Genomic DNA, 19,571 nt, shown 5'->3' on the forward strand with positions numbered 1-19,571 from the left:
CTCTTCGAACAGTGCGTTTATCTTGGTGCATAGTTGACAACATCAGTAAGTTTTTACTTGGTTTCGTTTCTGCTGTGTAGGACACCAAAGTTACTGGAGGCCTACGTGTTGGGAACTGCACTAACTCACTGCAAGTTTACAAGATAAATAACTGCTGACTGACATCAACAATCACTTCCTCTGAAAGTAAACCGATTGTTGTTAATACCAAGAATACCAACCAACAAGAAACTAACTTGCATTGTTGTAGAGATGAGAAATACGATATCCTACTAAGGGAAATTTCCTATAGCATGGAAGCCTAAGGGGGGGGGGGGTTGTTGGACCCATAATAAGTTTATTTATTTTTTCTTTCAAAGCAGGAATTTTCTATAAAATATATTGACATTAACGTCTCATAAAATAGCCAACAGACAATAACTCAAAGTGAATATGTAGTATGAAAGTTACTTGGGAAAAAGCAGGGGACATAAAAAATTGTGGTTTCAACTAACTCCCCCCCCCCCCCCCCCCCTTAGGCGTCCTAGGGTTAACAGAGCATAAGAGACTTAAATATTTGACAAGAGAAGGTAACTTCACAGTACGAACACTAAATAATTTAATTACCTAACCTTGAATACTCGTTGTTGCTTGCTCATTGTCTAAGGGTAACTTCTGGATTTGCTGTAACTGTTAATACAATGGGTCCTTAGGTTTGTAATATGTTTCGTAAGAACCGATATTGTTTAAAGCTTTCCATATTATATGTTTTGTAATATCATCTTCATAACATTCAGTATTTCACCAACATGAGCTTTTCCAACATAAGTCCGTTTCTCACGACTGCTCAAGAATCACTGTCTCTTAGATTCGCGAAAACGCGACTGTCCCTTAGCCTCGCCCGGCAAAACTGATTCTGCATTAACAATCAAAGACCTTACAAAGTACACAGGTTTGCCAACATGAATTCAGCATAGATATCTTATACATCACACGATGTGCTTACTTCATCGATTTCTTAGCCACTGGTGCCCCCCAATACTTATCTTCTCACATTAAAGACCTATCATCATTCCACAACCGCAATACCAGATCGGATATGTCTAACATCTTGGCTGTACCTTTACATAACACAAAATCTGTGATCTGCGTCTTATCCAGAACCACTCAACATTCAAGAGGGAACTCAAAACTTACATATTAGGGACGGTATAGCCACCATTGTTGTATCCCTCTCATCTCTTTCTTTCTCCTCTCCATCATAGCTTCGAATTTTACCATTCTACTTCTCTTCCTCTAACCTAGCTACCTCTTCTATATCTCTTTCTCTCCATTCCATCGTCGTATGTCTCTTCTTGATGAGAATAACTCACAAGCTGCAAGAACATAACGAGAAAATTCCCAACCATCAATAGGACTGACATTCATAAAAGAAAAATATGTTTACTTTCATATACATAATCATTACTATTATTATTATTATTATTCTTGATTGTTATAATTATCATTGTACTACTGTTATAATCTCTATTTTTCTTCTTTAACGTTAATACTGTATAACACGTTATATGTCCTTAATGTCCTGTACAAACTGAAATTCGTTCAATTTGAGTATGCCTGGTTTGGTGTGAGAGAGGGCCTTCAGGCCCTAATCTTGCCAGGCAAAATAAATGCATAAATAAATAAATATATATACACTTATGAAAACGGTACGAAAATTGAACAGAGTTCTCAAATAGTTCTGCAGCAGTACATAATACGATTGTCCTGCAGATTATTCGTTTTTATAATAAAATGATAATATTTCAGTTTATGTTAACGTTCACTGTAATTTTAGATTAATACAATTGTTCTTCCATGTCGATTCACGGCACCGCATAGCTCGCCAGCCGCTGATATCGATAGTTTCAGTAGTCCGTTACATAACAGTCTGAAAGATGGTTTCTGTTAATATATAAGTTATAATATAATATATAATATATAATATAATATATATAATATATATAATATATATGTTATAATATATATGTCGCGTAAGAGTAGTAGCGGCACTATGAGGATGGAAATCAAGCTTTATGTAAATACACACTGTAACGGCCGCGAGCGTTAGTTACATCGGAAAGATTGCACGTGGTGAGTTGACGTAAGTCAACAATGCCTTTAACGCTTCAAAAATGCCATTATTAACATCCCACTGAGTCTGAAATCGGTCGTGTAATAGTGCTACGGAAAGCTGGAAGTTTCTTCTTCAACACTGCAGAAAGACTGGGAACGAATGTGGACACTGTACATGACTGCTGGCAGTGGTGGTCACAAGAACGCACAGTCGCAAGAAGATCGCGCTCCGAACGGCCACACGGCACCGACGAGAGAAAAGACCACTGTGTTCTGCGCATGGCCCTGTCGCACACTGCATCTGCAGCAGCAATTTGAGCAAGAGTTGCCACCACAGCGACACAATGAACCGTTGTAAATCGGCCACTTCAAGGACATTTCCCAACCAGATGCTCTGTAGCGTGCATTCCAATGATCTCAAACCACCAACATTTGCGACTTCGGTGGTTTTCAAGCGAGAGGTCGTTGGAGGGCAGGTTGGAGGTCTGTTGTGTTTCCTGATAAAAGCTGGTTTTGCTTCGGGGCCAGTGATGGCCATGTCTGCATGCTAGACACACTGCACCTAAGCCTGGAGTCTGAGGTTCGATTTCGCATGGCAGCAGGAGCTCTCGCGTGCTTATGCCACGCATCCTGACTGGAAATTTGTATGTCAGCTGGTCGTTCCGTGCATTGTGCTACCATTCGTGAACAGCTTTCCAGGGAGTGTTTTCTAACAGGATAACGATTGCCCACAGGCCGCTGTTGTAAACTAACATGTTCTGCAGAGTTTCGACATTTTGCCTTGGCCTGCTCTATCTCCAATCGAGCATATGCGGGACATCATTGGACGACAACTCCAGCGTCATCCACAAACAGCGTTAACCGTCCCTGTATTGACCGACCAAGTGCAACAGGCTTGGAAGTCCACCCCACCAACTGATATCCGCTACTGGTACAGCACAATGCATGTTTGCATGCTTGCATTCAGCATTCTGTGCGCTATACAAGCATTTCCTATTCGCAGTATCTTATCTCGCTCTTTCATTCATCTGTGATCTTATAATCACTTAATTATATTACATAGACGAACGTAATTCATTTTCTACAGTAATTATTTTTTGGTGTTGTGACTTTTTTCTGTCACTGTATCTGTAGTGTAACCTTGATTGAGCACAAGAAAGTCGTATGGCTTTGCTCCGGAATGCCTAAATTGCTCAATAGCTTCTTGTGCTGCTTGCGAAATAAGTTTGGTGCATTCTGAAATCATCCCAATTGTGGCTAATCGTTTTTAGACGAAACTTTTGTGACTTAATTGGAAGAATATTTGCCTAATAGAAGGCACTGCCGGCACGTTATACTGGAGGGCGATTGTTCCACACAATGGAAAGTAATATAGGGGCAGCCCCAAGGAAGTCTAATACGATCTGTTATATTCTCAGTATACATCAAGGTGCAACAAGAATAGTGTATTGTCACAAAAGAGTACATGTTCAGAGTTTCTGACATATATAGTTCTGCTGCGGTACAAAAAATGGTTCAAATGGTTCTGAGCACTATGGGACTTAACATCTGAGGTCATCAGTCCCCTAGAACTTAGAACTACTTAAACCTAACTAACCTAAGGACATCACACACGTCCATACCCGAGACATGATTCGAACCTGCGATTGAAGCGCATAGAACCGCTCGGCCACCGCGGCTGGCTGCTGCGGTACAGATAACGGTACATCATAGTGCGCTAGTGAAAAGGCATGGTAGCTTGAACCGCTCTCAAAAATTGAGGTATTCGGGACAATATAACTCTTGCAGCAAAATGTCTAAATTGGAGACAGATTCGCCATGAAATTCTGACGGTGTATGCAATATCGCATCTAGCCTTGGTAAAACGGTGCCACCGGTTTCACTAAGCCCACACAAACGTGGGTCATGCTGATCTGCAGTATAGTGCAGGCGGTATCCATCTTTTCGTAAAGCTGAAGCAGCATCTAGAGAAGGGTTTCCCAAACGGTGTTCCGCGGAACACTAGTATTGCGTGGAAAGTGAATCACTTCTTCGCAAAAAGCTATCAATAATACGGCGATGTTATCGGCATTTTGCAGATAGTAATTACTTTTTAAAATTTTATCATAATTTCTACGTTATTATTCATGATTTGAAATTGAAGTAAACACTGTTATTCCTTTTATTAAAGAAGTCTGTTCTCTCAAATCACACAAAAATACACAACGATTACTCGTTTCAGCGAAATTGAATCACCATCTTCAGATCATTTGTACGGAAAAATTTTTTCAGGGTCAATCTGTTTCGCCGACTGTTCACATTAATTGGATGACATTCCATAGTACCATATCTTATCATACAGTAAGTGAATAGCTGTGCGAACAGCACACAATAACTACAGATAAAATACATAAGACGTCTTATGTGTTTTATTTGTAAATATTGTGTACTGTTCGCACAGCTATTCTCTTACTGTACAACGAGAGACGAGACTATGACTGTCGTCTTTATAATTTGTGTCTATTTTATGGTATCTGGGTGAAGAAACCTCTGTAATAAAAAGAATAACCGTGTTTAGATTCTGAGGTCTCTTGTAATACAGCTGACAACCTGAGGTAATAATCGTAATGAAACAGAAGTAATCACTGAATAAAATAACTTTTTCGAATTTTCAAAAATTTTATTAACCTTCAAAACAAATAAAGTGTTCAATCAAAGTACAGTACCAGGACTCTCAAAGTATTCTGTCGTAGGAAAAGTTTGGGAAGCCCTGATCTAGGTGGAAGACATTTTCCAGCAATGTAGACGTTCACGCAGCGGCTCCCGAATGGCCCCGTGACCAATGTGCGAGGAATTTGAAAATTGATAAAACAGTGTGTCTGTTGTTCACAGACACCTGGTGACTATGTTGAAAAATAACTTGATGTATCTGTGTCACTTTGAAGTGTAATGCAGAGTTCAATAAAATATACTTTGGCTACCATTATAACGTGTAATTAATTTCTTGAAGTCCTTTCGTATATTCGTTTGACTTTGCTTACTGTATTCGAACCTTGGCCTGTGTCTTCAGTGCTTTGATTTCTTAGCGGTCTTAGAGTCATAGGTTACTTTCATTAGACTTTGTATACGGTCAGCACATTCCTGTCAGCACAGTGTTTATTTTCATGCTTTATAAATGTTATCATCTTTGGTTACAAGACTCTGTTCACTAGGGGATATTTTTGTAAGCAGAAGAACGGTTCCCCGTATTGCTAAGTAGAAACATAATGTTAATAATTTTTCGTTTTCCTTCTTCAGTATGAAATTAGCCTATCAAGAAAAGATTGGCGAATAATTTGATTTCTTAGAAGAATAAATACTACTTAGCCGAAATCGCTATAAAACTTTATTGTAGGTAACTGGTTTCGATAAATCTAAGTTACATCTTCAGATCTCACATCTTGTGCCAGTTACATACAAAAATTTCCATCGAATTTCCAAGTACATAAAACATGAAACGGTCTATGCGTTGGCACGTTAAAATTAAATTATTGTATACATCACAGCTCGCCTAAACATCGTTACCATAACATATATGCCTAGCAGGGCGCCACAAGACTGATGTGGTGAATTGGGTTGATTTGGTGTTTATCTGGCACAAGATGTTTGTAATAACCTTTAGGGATATTTGAAAATTGCAACTCAGTTTTACCGAAATAAAGTTTTTACAGCGATCTCGGATAAGAAATTCTTCTTCTCCTAAGTAATCACTACGGATCTTCCCCTCGAGTTCAACAATAGTAAGCTAATTTGATTTCTGCAGTGAGTACACTAAGATTCGTCGCTTATTTTGGCTTAGCCATTCTAAGAGACCAAGATACGTATGAAGGGGCATGTGACTGATCTTTTGCTATTATTCCGAAATTCTAAAGAATTTCGGTCTTGCGAGTGCGTTATCTATCGTTAAACTAAGTATGACGTCAGAGTTGGGGAATGTTTCGAACATCATTTGATATTGTATGGATGAAGTGGTTCCCAAATAACAGTTCAAATAACTCAGTTAGATTTTATGTGGTTTCGCAGAATCACTACAGTCTAAAGCTGCAGTAGGTCTCACAACAAGTCCATTGTCGATATGTTTTCTGATCCCCGTCCAGCTATCTAGCTGACATCCCCCCCCTCCCCCCCCCCCCCTCCTGCCCCACAGTCTCTTTAGCAGTCTAACGTAAGATGCAAGACGTTTTGTGAAATATGAATAGCTATAACAGTCGATAGTATTAACACATTTCTGGGGAGTAATCTAGAACTAAGACTTTGAATGTCACGTTAAAACTGCATTTTAGTTATAACAATGCATACAGAAAACACATGGAGCCAGAAACGTATGCAACCTTAGCATACTGCAGAAAAAATGTAACCTTTGCCTAACAGCTTGCACCGACTTTGTGACTGATCAGTATTTTTCGCCATGTGAGTGTGGCAACCACTGGTGACATCTGAATGATTTCTTTGCCAACTGCAAAAGAGCTGCACATTTCCCTTCTATTTTTATTTACGTATTTACCTAGTTAAGACAGTACCGCGGATCCGATAGGAGAAGCAATTATTAGTGGGAGTGTTGCAAATATGGTCTCAAATATTGCACCAATGATTTGGATATGTAACGAAGCACCACATTGTGTGTATCTTACTGAACAAGTCCTAGTACTGTGTGACGTAGCTTGATATGCTTCATTAATTAAGCACATAGTGTCGGTGAATGAGGAATTGCTAGATGAAGTGTTGCAATTCTGTATACATCATCTAAAGATGTTTTCGTGTGTAGCGGGAAATTTGAAACTTTGCTCACGGTGTTATTAGCTGCGTATGAATGAATTGTTTATGACCATTATTTCGTGTTGCATGAAGCAACATATGTTCGTACAAATTTAATTCGACTTTTCACAACAAAAATGTGATTCTTCCCTGCTGACTATATGGACCGGAAATACTTTGAAAGTGTGTGTGCATCCCAGATTTAAATGGTACTCTTTGCACTCAGGAACGTCTGACGGTCATTGCGGAAAGATTAGAGGAGATGAATTTCTTATGATGTCCTACTGCAATAACGATTATTACAACAACTGATTTCCTTCCTTTTTTTGCACTCACTGTTTTACATGTTTTCGGTCGCCATTTTATGTGGAAGTTCAACATTTCAGCTGAAGTTGAAGGAAATGGAAATGGGGGAAAAAATTAAAATCAATGAAAAATTTATAAAGCCAAGTAACATAAACACTTGTTATATAGATGCTGTGAGTGAATATTCTTTATGCTAGGTATAGAAGTTTTGGTTCGAGTTATTTATATCGACTTTTTTGCAGTCTGTACTGCCACTAAGAAAAATGTTAATCATATGGATTTTGTGGTTGTGTAGTAGAATTTATGTTACAGCGCAAGGTTCCGGTAAGTCCTATGGACGTCCAGGTCACTAAGTCCTACAATGACAAAAACTTTAACTTACAGAAGTTTGCTGATATGCTCTAGTATGCTGTTGAACAAATGATGCGAGGGTTATTTCGGACGATGTGCATAATTTATTTACAATGTTGTGATCACCAGAGCCGGCCGGAGTGGCCGAGCGGTTCTAGGCGCTACAGTCTGGAACAGCACTACCGCTACGGTCGCAGGTTCGAATCCTGCCTCGGGCATGGATGTGTGTGATGTCCTTAGGTTAGTTAGGTTTAATTAGTTCTAAGTCCTAGGGGATTGATGACCTCAGCAGTTAAAAGTCCCATAGTGCTCAGAGTCATTTTTTTGTGATCACCGGACAGTGCACCTTACAGAACACCTTCTTTTCCTGTCAACTACTGGTACAGGCTTAAGATTTTCTCTGCTACCACACAAAAACAATGCCATGGGTAAATATTTTATCGTTCCATCCCAAAGGCGGCAATATTAATCTGTGGTTCTTATTTAAATTTCTTGTCTTCTTAACCCATAAACAATAATTTATCGTGACAATATTTTGTCTTTTGTGTTCTAGGATTGATCGACGCCAGTGTAACGGCACTTCGCTTGTATCACAGTGCTCGAATCAGACTTTTAGGTGAATGTGTTAGGTAGCATAAGCACGGCACATTCGAAGGCGTGGACTTCATGTGGCGTTTCTTGCCACAGTCAGATCATTTGATTTTTAATTATTTTCGTGTGGAGACTAAATCTTGAAGCTCAGTAATTACCTTAAAGAACTGTTTCCGTCCAAACGTGTTATCTCTTTTGGGTGCATCTGAACTCTGTGTCTCGCCTTCAGTGTAAAGAAAACCTTATACTTTGTGTGCACGGTAATTACTATTTGCCGATGCTGTAGTGATAAGACGACAACAACCTTCATATTCATTTTGTTTTCATTTACGTGGGTGTTACAAGGTTCTCGTGGGCGCTGCCGTTACAAAGAGATTTGTACTTAAAGTTGAGTCTTGAAGGACGTGTAAATTGGTTGCAGAGCCTCATCACAACGAAACAGTGCCGTATGGCTTCTATTATCGATCCCAGTTTAGCGATGTGTAACGGTAAGGAAACTTAAGCACACACTTGTGTAGAGACTGTTGCTTGTGTTGGAGGACCATTGTTTTTCTTTTTTTTTTCTTTTTCTCAAGACGGATCTACCTAAACCTTTCTGAATTTAGGATAAAAAATCTATTTTTCTTTTATTTAAGACTTCACTAAGTAGAATATGTAAGTTGTCGACAAATGTCGCACCAATAAATGTGTTTCATTATTTTTATTGCTATTGTGAGATCATAAAAACTCAGTTTGGGAAGAAGCAGCAAAAGAATGATCCACATCCGTGCAAGCAAAATTAATGCCGATTCATGTAAAATAATGCACAATAATTACAGAAAGTCTAATAGGCTACAAATTGCTAATACCAACGCCCTGGTCTAAAGTAGTTTTAGGAAATTTATTATCTGATTACTTGTGTTGGAAAACATTATATGAATACAAACACTAGATATATTTGCGTAAATTTTCTTGCATACTGGACGCAATAAAAAAACGCATGTACAAATAAAGTAGGTCGCCGGATAGATCGTCCCCCAAAATCAGTAACTATGAATCATTGTCACTCCGACGCCGTATGACGCTGCATGAAAAAATGCACATTAATGAAAGTTCCGTACCGAAAAAGCTAAGTGTAAGTTGTCTACATAGCTCTTCGTCCTTTTATGAGCAGCTACTTTATTAGTTACCATCCCTTCCGCTCAGTATGTCCGCTTCCATTTTCTTTGTCTATTTTTTAGATTCAAGGAATTATGTTTACCTAGCTTATTTGAAGTCTTACGCATTCCCCTGTGACGATGCTCACCTCATAATCTAACTGCTAGTTGAGTGGAGTATTATTGGTTACAGTTTTACAGTCCATCCTATTTTCCTCGGATTTTTGTGAGATCATACATTATCGTTGCGGTTTTTTTTCATTGTTCACATGCTTCATTCACATTTATCCATACGTCACAGTATTTAATTATTAGATGTCTCCACAAAAATTAAAAACTGGTGAAAGTATATTCCACAAACGTGCTAAAATATCTCATGTCGACCCTGTAGCTGTCCTTTTTATTTTTTTATTTTTGTAATCGACTGCAGCAAAATCGGGGAGTTCGTAAAAGCTTCAAAATATGTGGTACGTTGAACCATCGTCTAAAGGTGTAGGGTACTTTTTTCATAGACACAAATCAGAATATAGTTTCGAGATCACACTAACGTAAATATGTACAAAAAAAAGAGCATCCACGTCGCCAGTGAATTGTACTTAGCGGCGGTAGCAAGTACCACTTAGTTCGCTAAGAATCGCTGCTTTATGTGAAATTTATTTTGTTCAGTCCTTCATGTACAGTGAATATAAAATTTAGCTGAGGGCAGAAATTTTCTTAGATGTCCGTAGGCATGATTCAGAATACAATGATTCACCTTTAATCAGATTATTCATCCAACTTCCTTTGACGTTACAGTACTGGTAGTAATTTTACAAAGCATATAAAATGTTATCAGCTCGACCTGCTGAGACTAAAATATTTATCTTTTGTTTTCTTGTTTCCTTTTTGATGCTTTCATAAAAATGCTTGCTATTCGTTATAGGAACAAAGTCGGTGCAGTTGACGAAGTCTTGCGAAACATGCACCGCTAGTGAAATGCCACAGAATTATTCACAATAAGGGAACCGTATCGCAGTTTTAAGGACAGCGAATGATCTTCGTTGCGCCAATGATGTTACATTAAGCAGAGTTCCTAATCAGGAGGAAGTGAGTTGTTAGACTTCGTAATATTTGCGGTAAGTTCATTTAACGTAAGAAACATTTGATTAAACTACGTGGTGTTTATTTTTCAGTTTTCGGGGCATATTTAGAGTTAGCTATCAATAATTTAGTCCCTAATTTACTGGATCATTTTCAAGTTAACTGTATGGCTGAATGTGTACTGCAGTTACACATAATTTTTTAAGTACACTTTCTTCATTTATAGGTACGTACTTAATAACGTCATACAGTTCAGGTATGAAACATGAGTGGTAGCAAAAATTATCAATGTGAAACAGCTTTAACCTGCATCGTACTCTTTTTCAGTTATCTGTAATACAATTTCTGTCTTTACTTTAAGAATATCACAGTTGTTCACAAACTAGAATAGAATATAGGGAAAAAATTGCGTTCTGGTATTTCTTTGCACTGATAAATCAAAAAATTTTTGAAGGAAAGAGTTACTGTGTTATATTACCGCATAATACATTGCGGAACGAAAATTAGCTGGTAAGTTTTGTTACAGAGAACCTGTAAATTATTCCAACAAATTAACTATATGAACTATTATCAGTTGGTGAAAACCCAACTGCTTCTCGTTGGTATAATACATTTATATTTAATGCTTTACTTCCTGCTGTATGAAACTAGACGAGTCATGTCTTTTCATGCTGTCAAAAATGCCCTTTATGTAAAGCCAGCTACCGGCTTTACAGATAAAAATGAATTGTGCAAAGAGTTGAAACCTAGATTTAAAAATTATTGCTCTCGTGATTTATGTATAAGAATGGATTGATATCGGGTTTACTTTGGAAAGTAGTTGATTCAACACATTCCATTCGAATTTCATGCATTAGAAGCTACGTAAATTAACGGTAAATGTTAAAGAGAGAAACACGTTGTTTACAGTTACAACAATGTGTAGTTCAAAAGAATACTACTGATAACCGTTAGGCTGTCGATATTAATAAATATTTCCCCATTTTACTAGGAATTAGGAAGTCCTGTGACTACACGGTACTTGTATAAACCCATCATTGTTGCTTCATATAAAGTAGTAGTTGTAATGTCAACAATGGGTAACAATCAGCCTGTTCAGGACAACAGCGCCCAGCGCCAGCATGTTTTTTTTTTTTTTTTTTTTTAATAAAAGGTTCAAATGGCTCTGAGCACTATGGGACGTAACGTCTGGGATCATCAGTCCCCTATAACTTAGAACTATTTAAACCTAATCAGCCTAAGGACATCACACACATCCATGCCCGAGGCAGGATTCGAACCTGCGACCGTAGCTGTCGCGTGGTTCCAGACTGTGGCGAATAGAACCGCTCGGCCACTCCGGACGGCCTAACATGTTAGCAGATAGGATAGGTCAACAGTACTTAAAAGTGATGTCTCTTCGTGCTGTTAAGACGCTTGCTGATTTGAAGAATATTTATACTCAGTAACTGGAGCAGTGTTAACAATGGGTGCTAAAAACTGACGGATTGGGAGAGCAGTTGGTTATTACGATTTTACAGACCTACGTATTGTTGATGGTCACGATGTTGGCTGGTTTACAGCAACTTTCATATTTGGTAACTTAATTGCGCTGAGGCGACGAAGATCATGGGATAGCGATACGCTCATATGCAGATGGCGATAGTATCGTGTACACGTGGTACTAAAGGGTAGTGCACTGGTGGAGTTGTCATTTGTATTTAGATGATTCATGTGAAAAGGTTTAAAGCGTGATTACGGCAGCACGACTTGAATCGACAGACTTGAACGAGAAATTGTAGTTGGGTCTAGATGCTGGGGAAGTGACATTTCGGGAAGCGTTAGGGACTTCAGTACTCCGAGATTCAAAGTGAAAAAAAAAATGTGCCAAGAACACCAAATTTCACGTATTAGCCCTCACTACCAACAACGCAGTGGACAACGGTCTTCACTTAAGGATTGAGAGCAGCAGCGTTCGCGTAGTCTCGTCAGTGCTAACAGACAAGTAACACTGCATGAGATAACCGCAGAAATCAATGTGGGACGTACGCAAACGTGTCCGTTAGGACAGTGCGGCGAAATGTGGCGATGATGGGCTACGATAGCAGACGTCCTACGCCAGTGCCTTTGCTAACACCTCTTCCCGAACACGGGGTCCCCAGTTCCATTCCCCGCGGGGTCAGGGATTTTCACCTGCCTCGAGACGACTGAGTGTTTGTGTTGTCCTCATCATGGCGAGGTTGGACTGAGCAAAGGTTTGGAATATTATATGGGCGCTGATAACCGCGCAGTTGAGCGCCCCACAAACCAAACATCATCATCATCATCATCATCATCATCATCATCTTTTGCTAAGACCACGACATCGTCTGTAACGCCTCCCCGGGGCTCGTCAGCATGTCAATAGGAGCCGAGAGCACCGGAAACTGCGGACTGGTCACGTGAGGCCCGCTTTCAGTTGGTAAGAGATCGAGTGTGGCAGAGTCCACGAGGGTATGGACCCAACAAGGCACTGTGGAAGCTGGTGGTGACTCCAAATGTTTTGGGCAGTGTTTACATGGAATACACTTCCGCCTGTGAATGTTAGGTTTCTTGTAGACCATTTCCAGCCATTCATGGACTTCATATTCCCAAACAACGAGGTATGACAAGGCACCACAGGGCCACAATGGTTCGCGATTTGTTTGAAGAACATTCTACTCAATTCGAGCGAATGTTTTAGCCACTCAGACCGACCTACGTGAATCCCCTACATTTACGGGATGTCATCAAGAGATCGGTTCGCTCACAAAAATCCTACACCGGTGATACTTTCGCAACTATGGACCGCTAGAGAGGCAGTAAGATTCATATTTCCGCAGGGGTGTTCCAACGGCTTACCGAATCCATGCCAAGTCGAGTTGTTGCACTACCTCGGGCAAAAGAAGGTCCGACACGATATCAGCAGGTATCTCTTGACTTTTGTCACCTCAGCATACAGGTGTTTACGTTAGCACTGTGAATACCGGGCGATCAAAAAATCAGTATAAATTTGAAAACTGAATAAATCACAAAATAATGTAGATAGAGAGGTACAAATTGACAAACATACTTGGAATGACATCGGGTTTTATTGGAACAAAAAAAAACCTCAAAAGTTCAAAAAATGTCCGACAGATGGCGCTTCATCTGATCAGAATAGCAATAATTAGCATAACAAAGTAAGACAAAGTAAAGATGATGTTCTTTACAAGAAATGCTCAATATGTCCACCATCATTCCTCAACAATAGCTGTAGTCGAGGAATAATGTTGTGGACAGCACTGTTAAGCATGTCCGAAATTATGGTGAGACTTTGGCGTCGGATGTTGTCTTTCAGCATCCCTAGGGATGTCGGTCGATCACGATACACTTGCGGCTTCAGGTGACCCCAAAGCTAATAATCGCACGGACTGTGGTCTGTGGACCTGGGAGGCGAAGCATGACGGCAGAGGCTGCTGAGCACACGGTCATCACCAAACGACGCGCGCAAGGGATCTTTCACTCGTCAATATGGGGTGGAGCGCCATCCTGCATAAACATCGTACGTTCGACCAGGTTTCTATCAGCCAGGCTGGGGATGATGCGTTTCTGTAACATATCGGCGTACCTCACACCCGTCACAGTAGCAGTTACAAAACCAGCATCACGCATTTCCTCGAAGAAAAAAGGCCCGATAACTATAGATGTGGTAAATCCAACCCATACCGCGACTTTCTCGTCGGTGCAATGAAGTTTCCACGACAATTCTATGATTTTCGGTAGCCGAAATTCTGCAGTTGTGGGCGTTTACGAACCTTCGGAGCGTGAAATGAGCTTCGTCGGTCCACAACACATTACTCAACCAATCGTCATCTTCCGCCAACTTTTGAAACGACAACACCGCAAATGCCCTCCGCTTCACTAAATCGCCAGGTAACAGTTCATGATGCCGACGGGTTTCGTACGGATAGCATCGGAGGGCACGATTAAGTGGCGACCAAACAGTAGTGTATGGAATGCCGGTGCGACGTGCAACTGCAGGAGCGCTGACTTCCCCGTGCGTAGACCAACCCGCTAGTCTCCATTTCCTCCTGAACTGTCTTAGCAGCATTACGCCTTGTGCTTGGTCGGCAACTACGGGGTCTATCGTCTAAACAACCCGTGGCTTCTAACTTCGAAATCATTCTCGCCACAGCTGCATTTGTCAACGGACCTTTAACCGTTCGTATCCCCTTCCTCTGCCGACAGGATCGTAACGCTGAACTAGCACATTCCCCATTCTGATAATACAGCTTTATTAGAAGCGCCTTTTCAGGTAACGTCAATATGCTGCGACTGCTGGCGTATCTGATTCTCTCTCTCATTACAGCTCATTTTATACACAATTGTCATGCGCAGTCACTGACGTTTTGCTGTCCAGCGCCATCTGTCGGACATATTGTGAACTTTTTTTTGTTTCTAATAAAACCCCACTTCATTCCAAGAATGTGTGTCAATTTTTACCTCTCCATCTACATTATTGCGTGATTTATTAAGTTTTCAAATTTATACTGACATTTTGATCACCCTGTACTTAAATTTGGTGCCTCCCGCCGATGCAAAAAGCCACTCATTATCGGCAAGTGGGACACTTCTTAACGAGAAATCGTAGGTCATCCATGCCTTAGTGTTTCCGTGAGAACCGCAGCAGAAGTGCCTCGAATTATCAGCAGCTGTGGCGACGTGATCGTTTCGAAACGAGCGGCGCATCGCACCGCCAGCCACGCGAGAGCCGGGAGCCGGGAGCCGTTGCGTTGTTCGCGGTGCGGCCGCGCTTGGCGCTGTCGTCGCGGCGCGGCCGTAAGACATGTATTTTTAAAGGCAGGCGACGCGACTCGAAAGCGTTTATGTATTGACTTTAGCCGTCCACCCGAAAAGAGCTCAGTGTGTGGGGCGTCTATGTATATTTGAAATGGCTGCGAGTTAGGCGTCTGCTGCACAGAACTCCGCACCTACTCCAACCAGAAAAAAGGACGCTTCGAATTGTTGGAAATTTGAAAGTAAAGTATACCAGTTTTGGTTTACCATGTAATTTCCGTACTCGGAAAGTTACCACCAAGAGCTGTCTTGCATAAAAATGAAAGTCAAACTTGTGAAAACGTTTCTATCATGTGGGCAATGAAGCTCTTCATTTTAACTGTCCAAACTGTACGAAGCAATGCCACTGTGCTATATTTTTTTGTTTTTTATTAAGTAACGAAATGAAGAAAAGATTTCCATCTCATCAGACGTGAAGCAGTTAACACAGCAGTACCTTTAGAAGACATGATTCCATTGGCCCTCCAATGGTTACTGATCTGACTTGTGCTGTCTGTTTGATGGGGATCAACGGTTTATCGTGTACTCAGAATCATAGCGTAAACTGGAGTTCTTAGCGAGTACAAACAAAACTGATAAATACCTGATAAAATCATATGGTCGAGTGACGACTGACCACCATGGAATTTCGATATCTAGTACGTAACGCACTCAGCTGACCGCCAAGTCACCGTACAAGCCATACAACTTGACTACAAGCTGCCCTTTATCTGTATCATTTCATACGTGGATTAGTAATACAGATCGAGTAGGGGACAGTGGTGACGCGGTTGGTAGGTCGTAAGTGTCGTACAGTAAGCTTAGCGATTTGTAAAGATCATGCCATCAAAATATTAGTAGAACTGTAATTACATCATTAAGTTATGCTCTACTGAATATGTCAACTTACGAGTGCAGTTGTTCGCATTTGCAGAAAATTTTAAAATGAAGAAATCTGCCGCTGAGGCTCAAAAAATGCTGGGTAAAATCTGTGGTGAGGCACCTGTCAGTGAAAGAACGCGCCGAAAATGATTTGAATGCTTCAAGAAGGCTGATTTTTGACATCGAAGACCGGCGTGACGGCGGAAGAGAATAGGTTTCGAAGCTAGTGAAACCGTTGGAAACATCTTCAGGGGCTCGTTACGGGAAGCAACTGACGTGTTTGAGACGAGCACTGAAAGAGAAACGGCCACAGTACAGTGACAGACACGAAAAGATGATTTTGCAGCGTGAGAATGCTAGACCCTATGTCGCAAAAGCCATCAGAACATGTTTGGAAACGTTGAAATGGTAAGTCCTCCCCCACCCGTCGTATTCTCCAGACATTGCTACTTCTGGCTACTACTTTTTTCGATTAATGGCACACGGCCTGGATGGTCAGTACTTCCAGTCATATGAAAAAGTGCAAAACTGCTTCGATTCCAGGATCTTGTCAGAAGACGTCCAGTTCTTCCAACGTACGCTCCTTGAAAGATAGGACGAAATAGCAGCCAGCGACGATCAAGAATCAATTATTCAAAATGACAGTCACAATCGCATTATTTATTTTGCCGCGATCGTGACTGCCATTTTGAATAATTTGATTATAAGTAAATCAATTTCTGTTTATCTCCATACAACTGTGTTGTCTAAAAAAATAGACGATCAAGAATTTGAATCGTAATTTTTTTGTAAGTAACTTTTTGTAAGTTTTTCACATTAAAGCCTCGAACTTCAAGAAAAAAAAACAACTGAAACAAAGTTGTCGACCTAATATTTGACTGTCGTAGATCACCAACAATGAAGAAAATCTTGTGGGCGTGGAATAAAAAGTATCGGTTGAATAATTTCTCAGGGAACTCACAGATAAAATAGAACTGTCTTCTAAAAATTTAAGGTTTTCATTACTTTCAATAAAACTTGAAACGTGTACGGTTTTGTTTTATCGAATTATCACATAATTACTGTTTATTAAACAAATAAAAACAGCTTTTATTTATCGTATTACGAGGATGTTTTAAGAATGATACAGGAGTATGCTGTTGATGGATGTTTTTTCCTTTCTTCTTTTCAATATTGCTTGTGATTGCTGGTCTATACTGGGTGGTTTTCTAAACGGGCACAACCTGCGGTGAAGTATCACTGAGAATATAAGGAGAAGAAGAGGTCACTTGGGCATGTGGCCAGAAATGCATTCCGATGGAGTTACACCGACTTCGAGCTGAGGGTAACCGATCTTTGACACTGTAGGTTTTCAAAAATTAACAGCATACATGAGAACACATTAGATAAGTGGGAGTGCCCTGTCTATAGTACAGTCTTCACTCCAAACTTGGCGGTTGGAAATCACCGTTCACACATTTCGGCTGAACCGGCGCAGATGGTTCGCTGCCAGCAAACCATGGTGTTATCCTTAAACCATAGGTGGGTGTTGTGAACACTGACGAAAAAGCCACCCAGAAAGGTAGCCTCATCTGTGAACAGGATGCATGATAGAAATCACAGCAACTTGGTGACCTTTTCCACCAACCAGTGGACAAAACCGTCGTCATGGAGACAAATCTTCCTGCGCACATTGTAAGCGATTCGGATAGTGACAGTCGTGCAGAAGATTCCACACCGCCGCCTGGCTTACGCCATGATGGCGCGCCACCTGCCTGGTGCTGATACCAGGGTCCCTGACAAAGATCTTTTGTCTCCACCTTCAAACTGGTGCAACTTCCTCAAAATGCATTTCCTGTCAAATATCGATGTATGACCTTTTATTTTTGCCCCTTATCTTCTTGGGAATCTATTCATGAGGTTCATGGCCATTAGCCGCGCGTGGTAGCCGCGCGGTCTGATGCATCTTCTCACAGTCCGTGAGGCTCCCCCCGTTGGAGGTTCGAGTCCTCCCTCGGGCATGGGTGTGTGTGTTTGTCCTTAGGATAATTTAGGTTAAGTAGTGTGTAAGCTTAGCGACTGATGACCATAGCAGTTAAGTCCCATAAGATTTCACACACATTTGAACGTTTTTTTCATGGCCATCTAGCTGAATCATCCATATAGTGTCTATAACTTTTCATTCCGCTACTGACTTTAGATACACTAACTAAAAAAATTGTATTTATTCATGAAAACTGATATTTTTGATGTACATACAAGTATGTATTCAACATTTCACTTGAAGTTCGAGACCAGCGAAGATTATGGTATTTTTCTCCTTTTCTTTTTAATTTTGGTGGATATATATGACGTCCGAAATGAGATGTCACACCCACTCCTGAGATGGAAAGCAGATACTTCTTCGTTTTCTTCTTCTTCTTCCTGGCTCTGTAGCCCTCGATGGGTCTTGGCCTGCTCTGGGACATCATTCGTCCCTGTGCAGAGTCTTTCTTCTCTGTCCCCTGATACCAATAATTTTTAAATCTTCTTGTATCTTATCCAAATATCAGTCTTGGTCTTCCTCTGCTTCCACGTCCCACTGGGTTTTGAAGCAGTGCTATTTTTGTTGGGTTTTCATATTCCACGTAAAAAGCGTGGCATACCAACTTAAGGTGTCATATTTTAATTAACTTTATGATCTCAAGATCTGTAAACTTCAAAATTATATAGTCTACGACGTGCTCCACATTCATTTGTCCCTCCATAGATCTTGAGTAGCATATTTCGTTCAAAACATTCTATTACTCCTTGACTGCCCAGTGCCCAGGTTACTGAGCTATATACGAGAGTTATTCGGAAATTAAGGAAAGATCAGTAGCGAAATGGAAAATACTGTGAAAATCTGATGAAGTTTTGCACAGATGCGTTGGGCACTGTGTCTAGTTCGCTTGTCGATCACATCATGTCCATCTTTTAATTAAAAGTGTCTAGAAATTAGCGTCTCCCGCCAAGTATGAGGGCCTGGCGAAAGATTTCGCCTGGAGCTATGCAATCCACATAACGTAACTGTCATGCGGTTCGTTCTACACGACAATTCTCGGCCACACTCTGCAGGGGCAATAGAGATGCCCCTGCAGCCTTTTTGATGGGAAGTGTTTGATCACCCACAATACAGCCCGTAATTGGTTTCACCTGAGGTTCATCTCTGCTCAAATGAACTGCTGGCTATGAAGACAATATTTTGACACAGACAACGAGCTGCAGTCCAGAATAGAAAATTGTCGAAAAACACTGGCTGCTGTCTTCCATAACGAGGGAATTGAAAAGTTGATACAACGCTACGACAGATGTGTAAGTCTGAAGGGCGGCTGTGTAGATAAGTAGCTGGGGGGGGGGGGTGTGTAGCTAATAAAACAGTTTTGATATTCACTGTTGTTTCCATTTCGCGACCTATCGTTCCTTACTTTCCGAATAGCTCTCGTATTAATACTGGACGTATTAAAGTTTTATATAATTGACACTTTGTCCTTCAGCACACATTTCTGGACTTAAGTGGTGGGACCTGACCATAATAGCGTTTAT

General features: G+C 40.6%; 1 long non-coding RNA gene across 1 annotated transcript in view; it reads left to right on the forward strand.

Annotated features, from left to right (window-relative positions):
* LOC126336719 (uncharacterized) overlaps positions 1–19,571 on the forward strand; it is a 102,951-nt gene that overhangs the window by 52,593 nt on the left and 30,787 nt on the right. Inside the window, exon 2 of the long non-coding RNA XR_007564988.1 lies at positions 10,174–10,366. This is a non-coding gene — a long non-coding RNA (uncharacterized LOC126336719). The remainder of the gene's footprint in view (positions 1–10,173; positions 10,367–19,571) is intronic.

Source organism: Schistocerca gregaria, chromosome 2, assembly GCF_023897955.1.
Source record: "Schistocerca gregaria isolate iqSchGreg1 chromosome 2, iqSchGreg1.2, whole genome shotgun sequence".
NCBI classification, from domain to species: domain Eukaryota; kingdom Metazoa; phylum Arthropoda; class Insecta; order Orthoptera; family Acrididae; genus Schistocerca; species Schistocerca gregaria.